The sequence below is a fragment of the Neopelma chrysocephalum genome, unplaced genomic scaffold, assembly GCF_003984885.1.
Source record: "Neopelma chrysocephalum unplaced genomic scaffold, ASM398488v2 Primary Assembly neopelma1_23b, whole genome shotgun sequence".
Lineage (NCBI taxonomy): Eukaryota > Metazoa > Chordata > Aves > Passeriformes > Pipridae > Neopelma > Neopelma chrysocephalum.
The window spans coordinates 5,402,946-5,422,170 of NW_020897692.1; the positions used below are offsets into that span (position 1 = coordinate 5,402,946).

General features: G+C 42.8%; 1 protein-coding gene across 10 annotated transcripts in view; it reads left to right on the plus strand.

Annotated features, from left to right (window-relative positions):
• Positions 1-19,225, plus strand: part of BACH2 (BTB domain and CNC homolog 2) — a 194,097-nt gene that overhangs the window by 105,157 nt on the left and 69,715 nt on the right. For 9 of the 10 annotated variants that reach the window (XM_027695248.1, XM_027695240.1, XM_027695168.1 and 6 more), the window contains one exon: positions 1,164-1,311. The gene's annotated coding sequence lies outside the window, so the exon portion shown is untranslated. Of the gene's footprint in view, positions 1-1,163; positions 1,312-6,304; positions 6,467-19,225 lie in introns of all 10 variants that reach the window. The other variant, XM_027695232.1, reaches the window with a different exon arrangement.

Below are 19,225 nucleotides of genomic sequence, written 5' to 3' on the forward strand. Positions count from 1 at the left end.
AACTTGAAAACCCCCGTAGCTTAAAAATAATTACTTCTTCTTCCACAAGTATTTCCTCCCCAACTACTTCAGAGTGTGACCGCTTCCTTCATAGATGGGGGAAGCCTTTTCCGGAGTCTGGGATTGGGATTGTGTGTTGTGTGGGATCTGGGTGGTGCAGTGATGCCAGGACTCGGGTGCTGGGGGGTTCACCCCCCCTTTCCAGACCCCTGGCCCCAGCCCTACTCTCACCAGCTCTCCCCATCCTGGAGTGCCTCCCCTCCAGGGACTGAGCCCTGAGCCCCTGGCACGGCACAGTGTGGCAGCACAGTGAATTTGCTGTGGGCAGATGAACACTTTATTCTCTCTCCAGTTTTCTTTTGACATGGCATGACAGGTAGCTTTGCTTTAGGGTGGCTGGAGGAATATGACACACATTGCATTAACCCAGGGATACCAAACTATGCTGATGGTGTTTCTTCTCTGAAGCTCCCCAGAAAAAGCAGAAACAAAGTAACAAATTTCATCTTTGATAAAATCAAAGCTTTGACAAAAGCTGGTATTAATTATTTTTTAAAGTCGGCTTGATAATTTTGCTGGTTTTGTTAGAACACCTTTTTGGTGTGATGTGCAGTTTCATAGACCACAGGGAGGCTTAGGTTGAGCTTTAAAGCTTATCTATTTCTTATCCCCCTGCCATGGGCAGGGACACCTTCCACTAGACCAGATTGCTCAAAGCCCCATCCAGCCTGGCCTTGAACACTTCAGGGACAGAGCATCCACAACTTCTCTGGGCAACCTGTTCCACTGCTTCACCATCCTCACAGTAAAGAAGTCCTTAGTATGTATGCATAAGTATGCACATACCTATGGTATGATCTGGTAGAATAATCACAGAAGTGTTAGTTTATCTGTTCTGCTGTTCTTCTCAGGGGCCTCATATGTCTGGGCACTATATGAATGCAAGGAAAACAGTCTTTGTTGCAAGGTATCTACAGCTTAAAGGTTGGAGGAAGTGTGTAATGGGCATAATCTAATCGTCATGTTTGACATAAAGACCTTCTGTGTTTAAAAAAAAAAGGCATCACAACTTTTTTTTTTTAGAATTAAAAGGAAAAAACAAAGAGGGATTTGTGAAGATTCAGTGCTTGATTTTTTTAATGCCTGACTTTATTTTATTTCAGGTTTCTACAACTGAGTTGCCAGAACATTGGCCTACAGAACTTTGGAGGGTCACTTAATGGATTGCTGCAGCCTCTTAATTTCTCCATTGATCCTCTTTCCTGCATCGTGAGAACATTTTAGCCAGCACAGAACCTAGAAAAGTTACATGTAAGTCATGATTCTAATTCCTTTCTATTTAAAGAAAAAAATGAAAGAAAAAAGAGAAAAAAAGGTCTTGGGGAGTCAAGGTGGAGGCAGTAAATATCACACTTGATAAAAACACTGTAAAAGCTGTAATTCAACTGCAAACATTAGGTGGTGAATAAATTGTTATTGGAGTAGTTACTTGTCTTTTTAATGTAGATAGTGATTGTCACTTTGAAGGCTTTTCTAAGTGTTCTGCTACAACAGTAAACCATAGTAGTTCTTAAAATAGCTTTCTTCACCCCATTGCTCTAACTATACTTTATTTTTCTCTGCAACTGGCTAAGTGTGTGTAGACCTACCTTGGCATGCTGTTCCAAAGCTGCACATGCTCCACATGAGTTTGGAGGCCATCATTTGCCCAGCAAGACTGCAGGCATCCCTGTATTTCTGCCATAATAAAATCCATATCCTTCTCCTTTGGGGTTCCCAGAATACTTCCCTCAGAGGAGCCCTGATGTTGCTTCCTCTTTCAGCCTGCTGCCCCAAAAGGCTCTGTAAGCATCAATAGCACCTTCATTGCCACCTTCAGCTCCTTCCAGGTGGAATTAGGTGCTCCATGTAATTCCATTTGTAGGAAGGTGGATAGAGCTGTGCACAGATCTCCGAGGGACAGAAGGGATTGAGGGGACTGCAGACTCCTTCCTGTCTTCTCAGTCTGGGTTGTAGTTCCCAGTGCATGTTGTGCTTTGATTTTTCTCTCAGGATGGGGAGGGACTGTGGTGCTGTGTGCATATTTCATCCCCCATCCCATGATGGCTAAGACCTCCTCTGAAACCTTGCATAGCATCAGCCTGGCATGGAATTGATGGGCTATTCTAGAGGAGAGAAATTGGTTTGATCCTTTGTAATTTGTCGGAAGTTCTAACCCTAATTCTGTGTTCTGAGGTGGAAGAAGCTTCTGGACCATTATAAGGATGGCATGGATGTGGAGATCTGTGCTGTCTGGAGGGTGGTATAACCCAGAGCTGCCAAGTTCAGGACAAGGCTTGAGCACAACTTGATTTCTTTGATTTTTAAAACAAAAAAAAAATCTCCTTGTGGTTAAGAGGTTTTTATCTCTGAGATGGTGGTGTAGAGCAGCTTGGCAAAAGGAAATAATACAGAATTATGATTCACAGTGTGGCACAATGGCCCTTGTTTGTTCACTGCAGTAGCAAATTCATACAATGCAGTTTAATCAGAACAGGGCAGTGAAGCTGACCACAGCACTCCTTGCTGGTCAGTTTTTCTTGAATGCTTAGTAACACCACTTTTAATCTTAGGAACTGATTTGTAATACTACTTCTAAAAAACTGTGAATGTTTTGAAACTGAAGCATTTACATTAGAAGTATACCTTCATTTGAGGTGCTTTATTTGTTTATGGGACAATAAAAGATTTATTTAAAACTAGAAAAGTCTATTGCAAAAGGAGGATAGTGTTTTAAAGAAAAGGAAAATTTTTTTCTGGTATAATGAACCAAAATAATGGTGAAGAAGTAGGCAGTGGAGAAAGTCTGGGAAGTAATCCACTGTCAAAGAGGCCTTACAAGCTGTGGGTTTGATTTTGTTTTCCAAAAAAGGGAGAGTGTTGCCATTTCCTTATGGGCTTGGCAATATATGGTGCAGTTATTAATCAAATCCCTGATAGCAGGAATCATCTGACTACAGGAAGATTTTGGCTTGAAATTTGTTTTTAGTGCTTGTCTTAAGGGAAGCAAACTTGAAAATATGAGTTATAACAGCTAGGCAGGCAGAAATAACTTGTTGTTCATTAGTCCTACTTAGCACTGTTCCCATGAGGTTCGGAAGCCTTATTCACAATTTTTTGCAGGCTTTTGAAAAGCTTATCATTAGGCATCTTGTAAATTCACTATTAAAAACACTTCCAGAGAAACAAACTTTAAAAATATCATCCTTGTTAGGGACTTGAAAAAGCAGCCAGAAATTGAGTAGACATAAATGGGGGAAAAAACCCTCTCTCTCATTCCAAGAGGTGCATAGGAAGTTTTGTCTTGCTTCTTATTCTGCTACAAATAATCAGACGTCTCCATTTCCAGCAGTAAAATTGGGTCTGACGACTGAATGAACTTGAAAACCAGTGTGAGGATATAGGAGCCATCATCAAATATGTGCTTTTCTTACCTTTTTTTCCCTTTGGGTTTATTTTTTTTCTTTGTCTTTTAAGTGTGATTGTGTGGTATGCATCATTTTTAAAACATGATGTGTGCTCTAACTCCTAGAAAACACAAGCATCACCTCACAGGTTGTTGGCCACAGTGGCACTTGTTGTGTGTGCGGATCTGTGCCAGCACAGGCAGATGTGAGGGCAAACTGCCGGCTGCTTATTTGATTTCTCAGTGTTTCCCACTGTCTGGCTATTTTTGATGACAGACTCTGCTTGTAACAATTACCTTGTTATAGCAATTTCCGTAGAAAGAAGTGAACTTTCCCTTGTTAATTAGCCCTGCTGGAAAGAGCAGTTGCACGAGATTGACCCAGCTGTAACAACTGTGGTGTTCTTGCTTTTCCCAGGGTGCAGTGTATTTCATAAACAAGTATGGCTTCCCCCCATTCCTTTATTATTTAGTTTTTATAATACTACTAGAATGCTGATTGATATGATCTCTATAAAAATAGCACTTACTGATGTTTGAATTCAAAGCAGAAAATACCTTCCTTGTTCTGATGGAGCATATTGAAAAACCCTGTTATGGTGCGTGTGCCAAGATACTAAAATAAAACATTTCTCCAGGTCCTCCGGGTTCTAATGCTGGGTAGGTTAGACTGAGTGTATTATAATGAAGGTGTACAGGTTCTGGGGAGAATCCGTACTCTTTGCTGAGCAGCTCTCCATTTGTTATCCCAAATAGTCAGGAATGGCGGAGTACATACAGAGCTTTGCTCGGGCACTGGGGACGTGGCTGTGCCTTGGAGCAGATGTGGGGCATGGCTGCTGGCATCCTAGTGGAGACAGGCGACTATTCCTAGTGGTGGCCATGCTCTGTTCACATTTCTTGCTTTGTTTTATGAGCGTGTTTTCCTTTAAAAGTGGCAAAAATAGCATGCCAATCAATGTCATTCTGCTTCTAATAAACAGACTTCATTTGTGCTGCTTATCCAATATTGAAAATTCAGCAAGGGCCAATAAGTGCCTTATACAGAACAAAAAAATAAGACAATCCAAAACTCAGAAAACTCTGTACAGCAATTTCATATTTTCTAGGTATGAGTGCTTTGGAGTATTTAAAAAAATTTAGAAAGATTTCTTGAAATATATCCTATGGCCATCTGTAGGCAGATGTAAATAATGAAAAATTTTAATATGCAGATTTTGATGCTTAAATGTCTGTCACCCGCCTACCACCACAGCCTGGGAAAAATGTATCTTTTTTTAAATCTGCACTTAAAGGTCAGGTAATTTGACAGGATTAAGAAGGAAATCAGATTTCTGAAGGCAAAATCACATCTCTTTGAACACTGACTTACCAAACACTACTAGCTGTCGGTACCAAACCCTCTGCCTAAGGGCTGTGGCCATACCTGAGGACATAGTTGGGTTTATCCTACTGGATGTGAGACGTGACCACATCTGCATTTCATGATATTTCTGTTGGGAGTGCTGGTTTTATAACAGCGAAGGCATTTTCTTACCCATTTTATGGTACTGGCATATCAGGACTCTGTACCTTGTGCACCAGTGTGTGGAGCATCTCCTGCCTTGGGGATCTTCACGACCTCCAATGGCATCCTGTCCTGGGCATCACGCTCGCAACTGCCAAAAAGCACTTTCCTGAGATCCAGGGGAAATCTTCTTTGCCGAGAAATAATCCAGTTACTCCTGCTGCCCCAGTACCCCCCTCTTGAGGATACATAAAGCCATTGACCATTGCCAACACTACGTCAGTCCCTCGGTGTGATCAGGTGCTCCTCAGCACCATTAGTGCCTCTGTACCTGAAGCAGACTGCACCCCCAGCATGGGTGGCTGGGGACAGCTTTTGATAAGTGTTTGCTGCAAATATATCTGTTGGCTAAATATATTTTTTATTTAGATGTGCATATGCGTGTATATGTAAATTAAACATACATACATATAAGCTACATATATGTATGTATATATAATTTTTAAATAAAATATTTATCTGGACAAATATAATCAGTATGGTCTGAAAAGCTCCATTGTAGCTTCACACACAGCTGCTGCACATGCACATGTGTGTGGGTGGTGAGCCAACGTCCCTTTCCAGAGGTTTCTGACCAAGATTCCCATGCCAAAGGCATCCCCATTTGGGTACACACAGCAACCATGGGCTGTATGGCCAAGAGGAGCATTCTGCCTGTGTTTAGCTGGTAACAACAGAGGAGGACAGTGGTGTTTGTTGAAGCACAGCATGCCATATGAAACCAAATTATTCTGACACCTCTACCCTTGTTGCCATTGACCACAGGTTTGTTTGTTCGTCACCCCAGTGGCACGACAGGCTGCGTGGACACGCGGTGTCATTGATCTGTTTACTCGGTGTTTCCCGTGTGGTCATCGTGTTGTGGCGAGGACTTTTATTTTTTGCTGTGGCAGGTGACAGCCCGGGTGTGTGAGTGTGCCAGCCCAAGGGACTGAGTCACAGCCCTCCCTCCGACAAGGGCTGGTGGCACTTCCCCTTACCCAGGGCGGTGGGGTGCTGGCCCATCTCTGCAGGACATACCTGCCCCTATGTTGCTTTATTTTTATTTTTTTTACAGAAAAGTCTGAGATTTGGTGATGGCAAGACCGACTTTCTCTGTAACCCAAACCAGTGAAAAGTAAAATCCATCTCACCACATCAGTTTTGTTTTCACTGCTGGTTCAACATCTCCCCTCCCTCTGGCAGAACCCTGCACAGTCATTCAGTGCCCGGCTTGGGGGTGGTGTGGTTGTTAGCTCAGTGGTGTATGACCCATTTATTTTCATAATACTTAGATACCCGTGCTTCTGCAGCATTCAGCACACAGGTCCTGCGACCTAAATCCTCGGCAGAAAAGCACACACCTGATTTCAGCAGCGTGCGTGGAGAGCAGCTGGCTCTGCCCTTGGCTTGTCGGGAGCTGCAGGAAAGTGATGCGCTTTTCGGTCTAGCGGGCAATTGATGAGCAAGGGCAGGTAGAGGCACATTTTTCTGGAGACAGCATTTTGTCTTCGATCATTTATTTAAATATTGATTGCTAGCTGATAGGACATGTTTCCTGTTATGATGTACAAAGAGTTGAGACATAAAAGCGTTGTATTGGATGATTTTCTCGCTGTAACAACTTACAGTTCCAGCGACACGAAAGTGATTAATGGCACAAGATTGTTCATTCTCATCATCCCCAGATATAGCATCACCTATCATCCTGTTGAGTCTGGTTTTAAGATGGACCTTTTTTCCTTTATTTCTTTTTTACTCAGATAGTTAAATTAGTTTTCTGCAGGTTTTCAGATGATAATTAGGTTCATATCATGTTACTTTCTGTAAGTGGAAAGAATCAGGCATAGGATACACAGGAGAGTAAACTGGCATCATAGTAGACCTGAGAGTTTTAGGTATAAAATTAAAGAGTAATTTGCAAAGTGACTTAAAGTAAAGTGGATTTAAACACAATGAAATCATCCTTGACAGCAATTTGTTACAAGTTCTTCTACTGTTATGAGTGTAAAGGGATTTTTTTTTAATTGCCAGTTTCTGGGTAGAGTATTCAGCATAATTTCTCACAGGTAAGTGAAGCATTAACTCCTTGTACTTCGGTAGTTTGGGCAGTGGGGGGAGAAACTGAAAGTTAGGGGGAGGCACCTTCTCTACTTCATCATTTGAAAATCAGTCAGGGGTCAGCTAACTTAGAGAAGGACTCCACCAGGTAACTGAGATAAAAAAACTATTAAACGTATGAAAACCCAACAAGATCCTGGGCAGTAGATACACATAGCATGCAAATAGCTGTCTTCGATGTTTAACAGAATATAATAGCACTCTAGATAAACTGGAAAAAGAGTAACGGCATCCCCTTTTCAGATGAGTTTGTTTTGCATCCCTTGTTCAGATGAGCCATGAGTTCTGGAGTTTTTGCATTTATATACTTTTGTTGTAGGTGTTGGAAGTGTGGGTGGCCATGAAAAAGCAGTGGTTACAATTAAGATTTTCCATTTATTGCCCTTTGTGTACAACTAAAAATAAGATTCAAATGCTTCAGTATTTGTAGAGCAAGCATAATACTTCCCTTAGCTCTGATGACTGGCTCGCCTGCAGCTTCGTCTCTGTCTGGTGGGTGAGTTTTAGGCTTAAATGCTTGTAAAAGGGTCTGTGTTGGAAGGAGAGTCAAGCTTACTTGCAGTGTGATCTGGCTGTGTTAATTCATCAACTTCTTATTTAAAAAAAAAAAGAAAAAGTAGTTAGGCTTAGTGCATAATTAAGAGGTAGTGATGAAAAATTTAGGAAGAATTGTTCTGCTCTCTGGAAAAAGCAGCTTTGGAGAGGATTGAAAGATCTTTAAAGCTAACCTTTCAAAACTTCACTGGTATACATGGAACTGTTGATCCAGAACTTCATCTTCTGGCAAAGAAAACGGAAAAAAAGGAAATTATACAAATTTGTTGAGCTTAAGAAACAAATTCTCAGAGTTAACTTTTGGCATGTAGAATCCTTTGGTTTGCTCTTTAGGGTGACAGTATTGAAATATGCTGCCTTGGTAGCTTTTCCAGGTAGTTGCACTGGTTAGGAATCCACTAAATTAGTTGTAGTCTCTTGAGCTACTTAATCTGTTATGACCACATTAATTGATACGTCAGCTCATGGCCAAGAGAAATGTTAAAGAGAGAAGTTAGCGTGTGCAAGGAAATTCATAGCTTCATGGTGTCAGCTTTGGTGCTGTCCCAGCTACACTCATTAAGTAGCCGTGGCATTTCCAGAGAATGAGTGTGCCTGTGCATGTGCATGTCTGATGTCATTCTTGCAATGGGTGGGTAAGAGAGAGCATCTATCCAAGAGCTGCAGGACCAAAGGTAGAGGCTAAATGCTTGCTTTCTGCTGCGTGGCATCTTCAGCATCATCACTTTCTTGCTTCATGACCTTCCTGGCTTTGTCAGGCTTGGCAGAGTAGCAGAGATGTTGGTCTTGAAAAGCAGGCTGCGTAAGACAATAAGTTTTTGCTCTGAGTAACACCACGTGGTGCGGAGGATGTGGGGTGCTGGGGGCAGTTAGAGGCACACGCGCTTGTTCCATGGACTAGTCACGCTGTCAGTGGTGAGTCTTTTATTAGGCAATATGAAATCCCTTTAAATTAGCTTGGTGTAATCCTCCCCCTTTTCCTAGGAGAGCTCTGTGCCTGTCATTGCTGCTTTACTTTTTGCTGAAACATGCCTTTTTGCTTTACATCTGTGCCTGCCCGTTGGACCAGCTCTTGCCTTGATACAAAGTACAAACAGCAAGAGAGCTAATGCAATAATCAAGACTTTAAATATTTCAGATAGGAACGGGCAAAACTTTAGCAATAATTAGTTTCCCCCACGGTGGTTGCTGTAGGGAATTATATTACATCTGTTATAATCACCCGCATGTCTCAGTCGTGTAGGTGACCAGATGCTGACAAGCGGTGTAATTGTTGTAATATTTTTCTGTGGAATTTTCTCTTTCCGGTACAGTTGTAGAGATGATTTTTTTCTCGCCACCTGCAATTTTTTTCTACTGCTGTGCCTGCTGCAGGTGAGTTCAAACCTGATGGCTTTGAAGATAACAGCAGGAGAGAATGCAGCATGTGTGTCATGTGGCAGTGGCACTCACGCCGCTCACTGCGGCTGCACTTTCCAGCTGGATGAGACATGCTGGTCTCTTCCAGAGGTATCGCCACACGGTCTATTTTTAGAGATGGCATATAGGGCGCGTTGTGCACCTATCAGTACCCACTGCTGGGCTCTTCATTTTTTCCCTTGTATGGTGATGAGGTTTTTAAGGTGTTTAGCTTTCTCTTGAAGAGGTGGATCTCTTTTTTAACTGCTTGTAGAGCTGCTCGAGGGAATCCGTGAAGTTGTGTTTTCTGTACACAGTTGGAAGGGAACAGTCCTGCATGTGGCCACTAAGTTAGGAATAGTGTAAGTGACCCAAACAACATGGTTGAGATTTTCAGCTGAGGAGCTCTAACAACCTATTGGGTTGCAGAGCAGAACTGCTACCTCAGGAAACCCCCAGCTTGGGGGTTTTTTTAACTTTACCGCAGCAAACAAGCTGCACTCAGGCATTTTTACAGTTGTCATAAACTCTTTCTGTGGCTCTCAGTTTCTGGAGTCCTTTGAAGAGCCGCCTCGTGCTGTACAGGAGGTCCTGTGAGATGGAATGTGGTGCAGCCTCACAGTGAGAGCAGAGCTGGACACGGCATGCCTGTTGCTGCTGGAGGAGCCGAGCTGGCCAGTCACAGGCTCCTTACTGCATTGCTCAATAATGCAAAAACATTAGCAATGGAGATTTGCTGTAATGGTGTGTTTTAAGTGCGTCTCTGCTCTGCCAGCTTCACTTTTAATGCGCTCGGTTAAGGAATGCTTTGGAGGTTGCTGCTAATGGATGAATCTCCCAGAAAACTGGAATTTTCAAATAAGATTGACACTTCAGAGTGAGAAATATAAATCTAAGAAGAGTATTTCAGCAGAGGTTTGTAATTAGGAATGAATGGAGGGAATTTGTACGCGCAGTCTGCGGAAGGGCACAATGGAAGGTGAAATTGCACCCTCTGCGCTGAATGAGGGATGAAAGCCAATGTATCAGTGTCATGGCATGACAGTGTAGAGTATAAATGATACTGTCACTGAGTGCTGCAGAAGGTATCAAGGGAATTCCACTCCAGTAAATTACATTACTTAGACAGACCTGAAGGCATTGTGTCTGAATGATTGGAGAGAAAAAAAAGTTGTCAGCACAAAGCAGAAGATATTATAGAACAACTGGCTGCAGGGTTGGAAAGCAGTGTTTTTCTGATGTTTACTATGCAAAGCTTTTCAGATGCTTTAAAATTTCTTTTTTGGTTGAATTACTAATGTATTGATGAAGCAATAGTATTTTTTGAGATGGTGTCTGGAGTGGATACCAGCCTGAAGCTAAAGGTTTGAGTATGCATAGCTCCCATTTTTTCATTAGGAATTGGGACTCCTTCAGACTTGAGAAAAATCTAGTCATATGTTCCCAGCTCAAGCAGTGTTTTTATGTGTTGCTTCATTTGACTGAGGACTTGCTTTTGGGGCTGAATTTTGCTTGTGGGGTAATTCTAGCGTAGGTTTGTGGGGAGAGGTGGGTTGTTGGTGTTGTCACTAGCAGGGAGGGACTGGACTGTGGTGAGCAGCAGCAGATCACGGGACACATACTTTATGATGTCATTTAGAGGCATGGTCAGGTCCATGATATGGGCAGGTAGGAGCATGATGTCATGGTGACAATGCAGCGAAAATCCAGAGACTTCAGCCCTTTCAGCATGAATGCACTGATCATGTGTGTTCCTCACACTGTCCTGCTTGTTGCCCACCAAAACCCACAGTGACAGTGTTAAGTGGAATAGTTATTTCTGGCAATTTTTTCTCTGTAATGACCTTTTACATCCACCCGCACAGGGGCAGTACCTTAGAGATGGGGCTTAACTGCTTCTCTGTCTCTGACTTCACATGCAGACAACACCTGCAAGCTCCTGTAATTTCCTAGTTTGCTCATGGGTGAGACAGCCCAGCTCCCACAGGTCTCCCAAATTGCTGTTCGATGATGAAATTATTACTCCCCGAAGATGCTACATTTCATTCCTGCAGTACATAATAACCTCTGCCTGTCTTGGGGCTTCTCATAGAACTTCATCAGACTTTGTCCTGCTTAAAAAGCATGTTTTTCCACTTGTCTACTCACGAAAAGCATCACTGAAAGTACATGCTATAGGTAAGGAAAAGGGAGCGGGCTTCATTTCTCCTCCCCAAAACTTGATTTTCAGCAAAGCCCACACAAGGCAGGAGGATGGACATGCAGTGCAGTTAAATTAGCAGTCCTTAACACAGGCTTCTTTACATGGAAATGCTGATTCAAGTTGTGGGAACATTAACGAGGAAATAGGGTCAAACTGAAAGGTGCTGACTCTAGGAAGGTTGCAGTTCAAATGCTTCCATAGAGGGGATTCAGCCCTTACAACCTGTAGCTGGAAACCAAAGCATCAAACCCACAGACAGTGTGAAAAAGCAGTCAGGCATCTGTGGAAAAGATGTCCTGTGCGTGATGGGATTCAATAGCAGAAAAATTTGTTAGTGGGTCCTGATCATAGCCAAAGGTGAGTGGGAGGAAGGAAAGTGTAATTTCTATCTATACTTCCCACATTAGAACTGGTTTGGAGTAGCCCAGGATGTAGGACTGTGTCTATCTGTCTGTCTGTCTGTATAAAAAGGGGAATTCAGATGTTAGAGATGTAAAGTTTATCCTTAGACCATCATTGTCATGGGACACTACTGTGCCTGCTGAAGCACCTCTTGGTAGAAGTATTAAAAATCTTCTGTCACTCACTTCTCCTGTGGTACTTTGTGTCAAAAGCTGGCATTTTGACACATCTCGGTTTCTGCATGTTGGGAAAGCAAATGCTTTTTTTTTATATTTAGTGTCATTCCTGCAGTCATGATCAAGCCATGTTTTTAAAATGTGGCTCTTTGTAGTCAAGCTGCGGAAGACCCATTAGTTCTCACTGCCCTAGCTATTCATGTTTTCATGCCATTTTCCTCTTCCCATGCTTGGTCCTGCAGCTTGAATGCCTTTAACCAGCACCTGGGAAGTCATCATGGCCACTCATGGGAGTGACAGGTGCAAAACTGGACTCTAAATGCTGAAAAGCACCGTGATTGCAAGAGTGGGATAGAGCAGGAGAAGGAATGACCAAACTCTATGCCTTAGGGAAGATTGGGAGACTTACTAGTATTGGTTTAACTGAGAGAGATATTGAGCTTGCTCAGTCAGATTGGTATCCCCCTGGCAAATGTATTTTGTTGTGTAAATGACTCCCTGCTGTCCCAGAAAATTATTACTATCTCTTCCTAATCTTGTACACTGGATTTCTAAATGATCGATCTTGGTGCAAGAAAGCTGTTGTTTAGTAAGTGTAGCTTGCTAACAAATCAGTGGTTTAATCTTAATTCTCACTGCTGGTGCTTTTGATAACACAGGGCTACAAAGTTTGACATCGTAGAAACTTCTCTATAAACTGATTTTCTTGCCAAAAAGCCATCCCATTACCATTAATTCCCCTTTTATCATTAGTGTTATTAAACTGACGATTGATGTGTAAAAACTGCCATTTGCATGAAGTTCACAAAACTGCAGTAAAAGAGACTTTTGTTCTGACTTGGTAGGAAGGGAAAAAAAAAGGCAGCTAAATAACGCTAGTTCTATGGCAGAGATGCTCATATAAAGACATGTTCTTAACAATAAGATCGTTTATCCATGTATGACATAAATATATAGGAATTTAAATAATGAGAGATCTTGTGAAATGCAGCAAAACGCACACCACTGGTATTGTGAAGTTTCCCTTCTCTAAAGCCCTATTCTCAGGGAAAAGCAGCATTACTTTTGCTTTGAAAATCCATTATCATAAGCCTTTTTGGAAAAAAGCGTTTGTCTTAATGCAATATTAAAGCAATTTTACACCCTAAGAGCAGCTCTTTCATAAGGTAAAGTACAGTCCCATGTGTGTATGTAATTGCCATTTATAATACTTTGCACAGCCCTAACTTCCCCAAAATTAAGAAAAACACTAACCTTTCTAGGCTTTCCTCTTCCTAATTGTTTTGTTCTCCCTGTCTTTCTTCCCCAAAATATTCTTTTTTTAAAATCCCTTCTTGGGAGAAAAAAAAAAAAGACACGGAATGCTCTCTGGATTCATTGCAAAACACTGCTTGAAGGAAGCATTTTAAGAGTTTAGGTTAAAAAGTTTCTGCTTCTTTCAAACTGCATGGGTGACATTGCTATTTTGGGAGACCGTGCCATCTGCTTGTTAACCAAAAAGAAGGGAAGATATTCCTAGTTCTAGTATAGATTTTTGGGTTGATTCCACATAAAATTCCCAACTGATCTTCGCTCCTGTTTGCTCCCTCTGTAAGTTAGAGGCCACTCATCTCTTTTCCCTTCACAGCTCCCAGGGGAAAGATCCTCAAGCTCATGGTTCTGACTGAGTAAGACATGGTTGTTCACAACAGACACAGTCCGTCATGACGTATGAGGTCCATAATTCCTCCCTGCAGATATTAAAAGCTATGACGAGGAGTAAAAGAACAATATAGTGAGTGCCCAACACCTGATGTGCCACAGGTGACTGCTACCTGCAGGTGAAGAAGTGGGTGTTTGGGAGAGGCTTCGCTGGGTTTTGTTGGAGGAGTTTGGTTTTTGTTTGCTTTTGAGTAAGAAAGGGGGAGGACAAGTTTTCTGAGGTTTTGCTTGCTTTTGGGGGTAAAATTAAGGAGGAGGACAAAGTTTCCTGGCCCACAAGTCAGCCATCTACCAGGTAGTGCAGGTGGAAAAGGTGCAGGAACTAGAGAGGACTGTAAGACTGTCCTCCCCTAGGTGGAGAGGAATGGCAGGACTTGTAGGGAGTGCAGATGGGTTGAAGGAAGAGGTTTACATGAGCAAGGTGGAGTCTATGTATTATGTCCTGCGAGTCTCTGGAAATAGCACAGGGAAACGTGGAAATGTGAGAAGAGGTTACTGTAGTCCTCCACAGGTGATGAAGACATTTGTCTGAGAGAGGAGAGATTTCAGTCTATCTTATATTGCTGGAGTATTTGCAAATACATATGTATCATTGTTACAGTATCTTCCTGACTGGCAAAATATTTCATCCAATCTCTGTTGACAGAAAAGATTGCCTACTGATAATTACTTTGCTTAAGTGTCTGATAATATGCCAGAAATGAGAGCATTCTCTGTTAGGTCATCTTTAATTATGCATGTACCACCTGTCAGCTTTAAATCTGGAGAAGATTAGTTTTCTCATTGGATTTAGAATAGGGAAAAGAAGAGAGCCTTCAGCAAGAGGACTAGGCTGTTGCAAACAGTATCTATGGGGGAGTTTCACAAGCAGTCTCCTCATCATCTCTAGTTATGGACACCACTGTTGGCACATGCGGAAATATTTGAAATATAGCCTAAGCTAGCTGCCGTAGCAATGGGTTTCACAGGAAGAGGATTTCAGACCATCTGTTGCATTTTATAGTTTTCATCTTTCCCCATTTCAAAGGGAGAGGGAGAGCTGGGGTGGGGGAGGACATGTGGCAAGTCATGGCTCCTTTGGCAGTGCTGGGAGGAAATCCCCCCCTAAAAGCCATATGAGGGGGTTATTCACTTACCGCTGACGAAAGCACACAATAAAACTAGTAAGGCCAATGAAGACATGCCAAACTAATAGGAAATTAAGGGCTCAAAAAACTGAAAAATTATGAGGGCGGGTGCTTTGCAGAAAACCTTAACAGGGAAAGATGGTAAAGGTCTCTGAGGATATTAAATTAAGGGGGTTGCTATTACCAAGACTACTTACAATATTAAAAATTACGTTGGAGAGGAAATTTATCTTTGTACAGCGTGGGGAGGCAGTAATTATTTGGGAATAGTTGGAGAGGTTTTCAGTTCATGGGAGAATACTAGCTGTTTATTTGGTACAGTAATAGATTTTAGGAATCTCCTTGGTTTTCTGGTCTCCTTTACTCCAAGGCTAGTTTGGTTGGTTGTCCTCTGAAATGCAGAAAACAGAAATGGTCTTTGTTAGACTTCTCCACTGCTTTTGGCAGAAGAGAACATCACTTGCACTGTCAAATGTTGCTCCTGCTGCTTCTTGCCTATGTATATGAGTGGCCTGTGCTTCTCCCTCTGTGGGATTTCGGTTTTCCAGCTTCTGTCATCACCGCCTTAGCCTCCTGAAAAGAATTCCAAGACTGGTTAGCTGACACTGATTGTTTTTCCTGGTAATACCTTCAGCCAGAGCTATTTCTGAAAATCTGGGATTTGGAACAGTAGGTCAATTTGTAAAACAACAAGAACGAGTGAAGAGGGACAGATGGCTGTGGATGCGAGAGCATGTTTCTGTTCAGCTTTTGCTGATGCTTTGTTGTTGCATGAGCGTTTGAGGCTGTTGTTTTGAATTACTTAAGTGGTTGTTGCTCCTTTGCTGCAAAGACTGGCCTATGGCACTTGTCATGTCCCCCACTCTGCTCAGTAGAACTACACAGCAGGCTCCCTCTGCAGAAGCTTGCAGTGCCTTTGCACACAAGGACATGGAAAGGATTTGCAAGATGAGTGGATTTTCTGCTGAGAAATCTGGCTGTGCTTTTCCTGACCTTTTCTCCCAGCAACTGCACTGAGTGAGGCTTGCCTGATGATTCCTTTGCTCGGTGTAAGGTTGCCAGACTCACCTTTCTTTGTTATTCCTGTGTAAATGATGAGAACTTCTCCATCTTTTGTTGTGCTGCAGGATTTTGCTCAATTCTTAGACAGATTCTGATGGATTCAGAATTGCTTGCTTCTCTCTCTCTGAATAGTGATTCTGGTAGCATCACCTCAATGTAGCTGAACTTTACTGAGCTGAAATGGAAAAGTGTGCGGGTGTGCCACAACCTTTTTTTTCCTTGCTCATGATTCATTCAGCCTTTCTTTCCACTCTCCTATTGCATGCTTAAAAGGCTCTCCAATCTTGCAGTGATCACTGGAAGACATCTCTTTTGTAGAGGTTCCTTCATTAAAAACGAGGGTGTATGCATCTCCTTATCCTTGTGCTACTGCTGAGCTGTGCAGCACCACTGGGCACTGCGGGAGATGTCCTGTTAACCAGTTTGAGGAATGGCCATACTTGAGTGAATGTAGTATTCTTCTTTTGTCTCTGAAAAACTGGGCAACTAGATGAAATTTAAGAATACCTGTAAGAATTGAAATACTTAAAACCATCTGAGCTATTCTGGCTTGCAAAATGCGGCTTATATAGTCCTCAGGTCTGGCTGATCCTGGGGGCTCTCTCTTGTCCTATATTTTACAGATGATTACTTAAACTACCTAGAGCAGTTTTTCTGGAAAACCTTCCTGTTCCCAAACCCAGGATGTCATTGGGTCCTATCTAATGACTACCTGCCCCTTTTCTCTCCTGGACTCTCCACTGGAGCTTGTCCACTGCCTTGGTCACAGAAGGGGCTTCATGTATCCTCTTCATTTCCCACTGGGACACTTGTTTAACATTTCTCTTGTAACCTCTGGTGTGTTGCTGGTTTTAGGCTTCACATTTTTTTCCTTTCCCATTTCGCTCTTTTAGAAACACTGCAGTAAAGCTCTTCACATGTCAGATTTAGTATCTGTTATAGTAGAGACTCCCTACAGGATTCATACTTTTCCTTCCATAGCAGTGCAACAGTGCTTGATACTGAAGCTGTTGAAATTCAGAGTGATGTGTTTACATTGAGCTATCCGACTGTATACGCTGCTAATTTTAAGAGGAAGGGGAACCCTTCTTGGGATAATTAGTTTTGCCATGTTTATAGACACGATCTCTTACTGAAGCATGTTTTTCCTGACTCCGAGTAGGCTGCTGACAGTTGGTATTACAAGAGTTCATTGGGAGTATCATGGTCCATGTGTCCTTATGTATACACAGCACCGACAAGATGAAGCCAGGGAGAGATAACGAAGGCAGTGATGCTAAACACTTTAGCAGTCCCCAGTAGTGAAGCATTTGAACTACCAGCCTGAGCCAAGTTCCAGCTCCTGTCTGTATGGATGTACTGATCAGGAAAATCACCTTGTCCTTTAACAGATTTTAGCAATCTGGATGAATAGCCAAGAAGTCAGGGGGATCATCTCTGCTTTACTTACTGCCCTGGCAGTGGTAGCACAAGCTCCTAAATCAGGGGGGTTACCTGTGCCCACATGGGCCATCGGTACATGAGAGTATTGCCATATCTCCCTACGTGCCCTTTGAGGACCAGGGGCAGAGCGATATATGGGTCACGTAAGTGCCTCAGTCAGGTTTTGCAGTCTTTCCACCGCAAGTCAGTTGACAACACAGTACTGTAGATCGATGGTAAATACACGAACCTTCTCGAAAAGTTCAAGTGGGCAATCAGAGCAAGGCAAGTGGCTGCTTTTACACTTCAGTTACAGAGTGTTCCTGGAGGGATTTCAAGGAAACCTCTCGGTAGCAGGAAGCTGCTGCTCTAGGCATTCGATGAGCGAGCTGTGTGGTCGTGTTCTGCGCCTGGTGCCTTCTCCCCCAGGCTGCTTAATAAATACGTGAGTGTGGCCATTATCAGGCAAGCTCCATTTCTTTCGCCTGCGCTAATGTACTGGTATTTTATGTCACATCAAGTGAGGAGGGAAAGCAGTGATACGAAGCCTTTCTTCCCTTTCCTTAAATAGGATTGATGACCACAACTTAACAGCATTCCAAGAAAAAGTTGATCGAAGGTGGCCAGAGCCTCCTCTGAGATTCTGCATAAAGATGTTCATCCTGATAATAACTTGCATTTGCCGTTTTCAGAGCAGACGTTGCTATTGTGTTAGCTTGCTGCAGTTAAATGTGCACACACATATATAAAGGTACCTCTTGGATTTTCCTCCTCTGCCTCACCCTACCTTCCACACGGGCAGCTCCATCTCGAGGTGTTTCCTCCAGCAGAATGTGCTTGTTGCCCTTTGGCGCCCCTTCAGCCGTAGGGGGGTCTGTTCTGCTGTGCAGGAGCACCGTCGAGCTTTCTGCACACTGTGAGCTGAAATCCCCTCTGGGCCACTGCAATGAATATTGCAGAAACTTCGCTGAGCGGGGTAGGGCATCGTGCTTTTATGTGCAAAGGCTTGCCAGTTTGAATCACATCTGTTGTGTTGCAGAAGGGAATATTCCTCTGGTTGCAGTGGGTTAGTGGAGTACTAGCAAGTCTCATTTGTAAGGGGTCCCGGGCTTAAGTCTCATCTCATCTGTCACCAAGAGAAGGAATCTACTCTGTCAATTTCTGCAAATGCTGGTTTCACTTTTGTTTATTTGTTCCCTGGCCATGTCCTTTGTTTCTGAAATGCTGTTTACATACTGCAGTTTTTTTGGTGCAAATCAATTAGCTTTAATTTCTTTCTCAACTACCTGGTTTTTATCCCATTGCTTCACCAGCATCCTGTTGTTAATTCACATGATTATGCAATGTGATATCCCTCCCTGGTTAGCAAACTGTTCAAATAGCTGTTGGCAGCTTCTGGAAGAGTAATTAGCAAGTAGGAATTACTCAAAGATGTGCACACTAGCCTAAGTAGGCATTTTCCAGCTGTCTGCAAGTTCAAAAACTTGTAGGGACTTTTCAGGCTCTAACACAAGATTAATTACTTGCTACTAGAAAAGAACATTTACAAAAATACGTAGTATGCAATCCAGGCTACTGTGTTTTGTTCCTTAATTTGGAAGTGGACTCTTTTGTCACAAAGAACAGGATTTTTACAGTGTTTGGTAGTCCTTTTCCCGAGGAGGCGAGCCTTTTCGTTACAAGGGGATGTCACGCTCAAATTCAAAATAGTAAAAGCCGCCTAAGAAAGCACTTAGGGCTCTGTGTACATCAATCCTCGCGCCGCGGGGCGTAGCGCTGCCTTGCATGGGGATGGCTGCCTGAGCCGGGATCCCCAGCTCCGTGTGCATCCTGGTGTAGCCCAGGACATCGGCAGTTCCTTTCTTTCTAATGTGCAGGAGTTTCTGTCCACGGTGCTTTCTTTAGAAAGCCATTTCCACTGCTGTGCCTCTGTTTTGCATGAGGAAGTCCACGTAAATCAAATACAGCCACAGCTATACTAAAAGCCTCCTTTTTATCCACAGGCAGCTACTGTCAGCCTGCTTTTATTTCTCCTCATTCCTATTCTGTTGCTCCTCCAGGATCAGC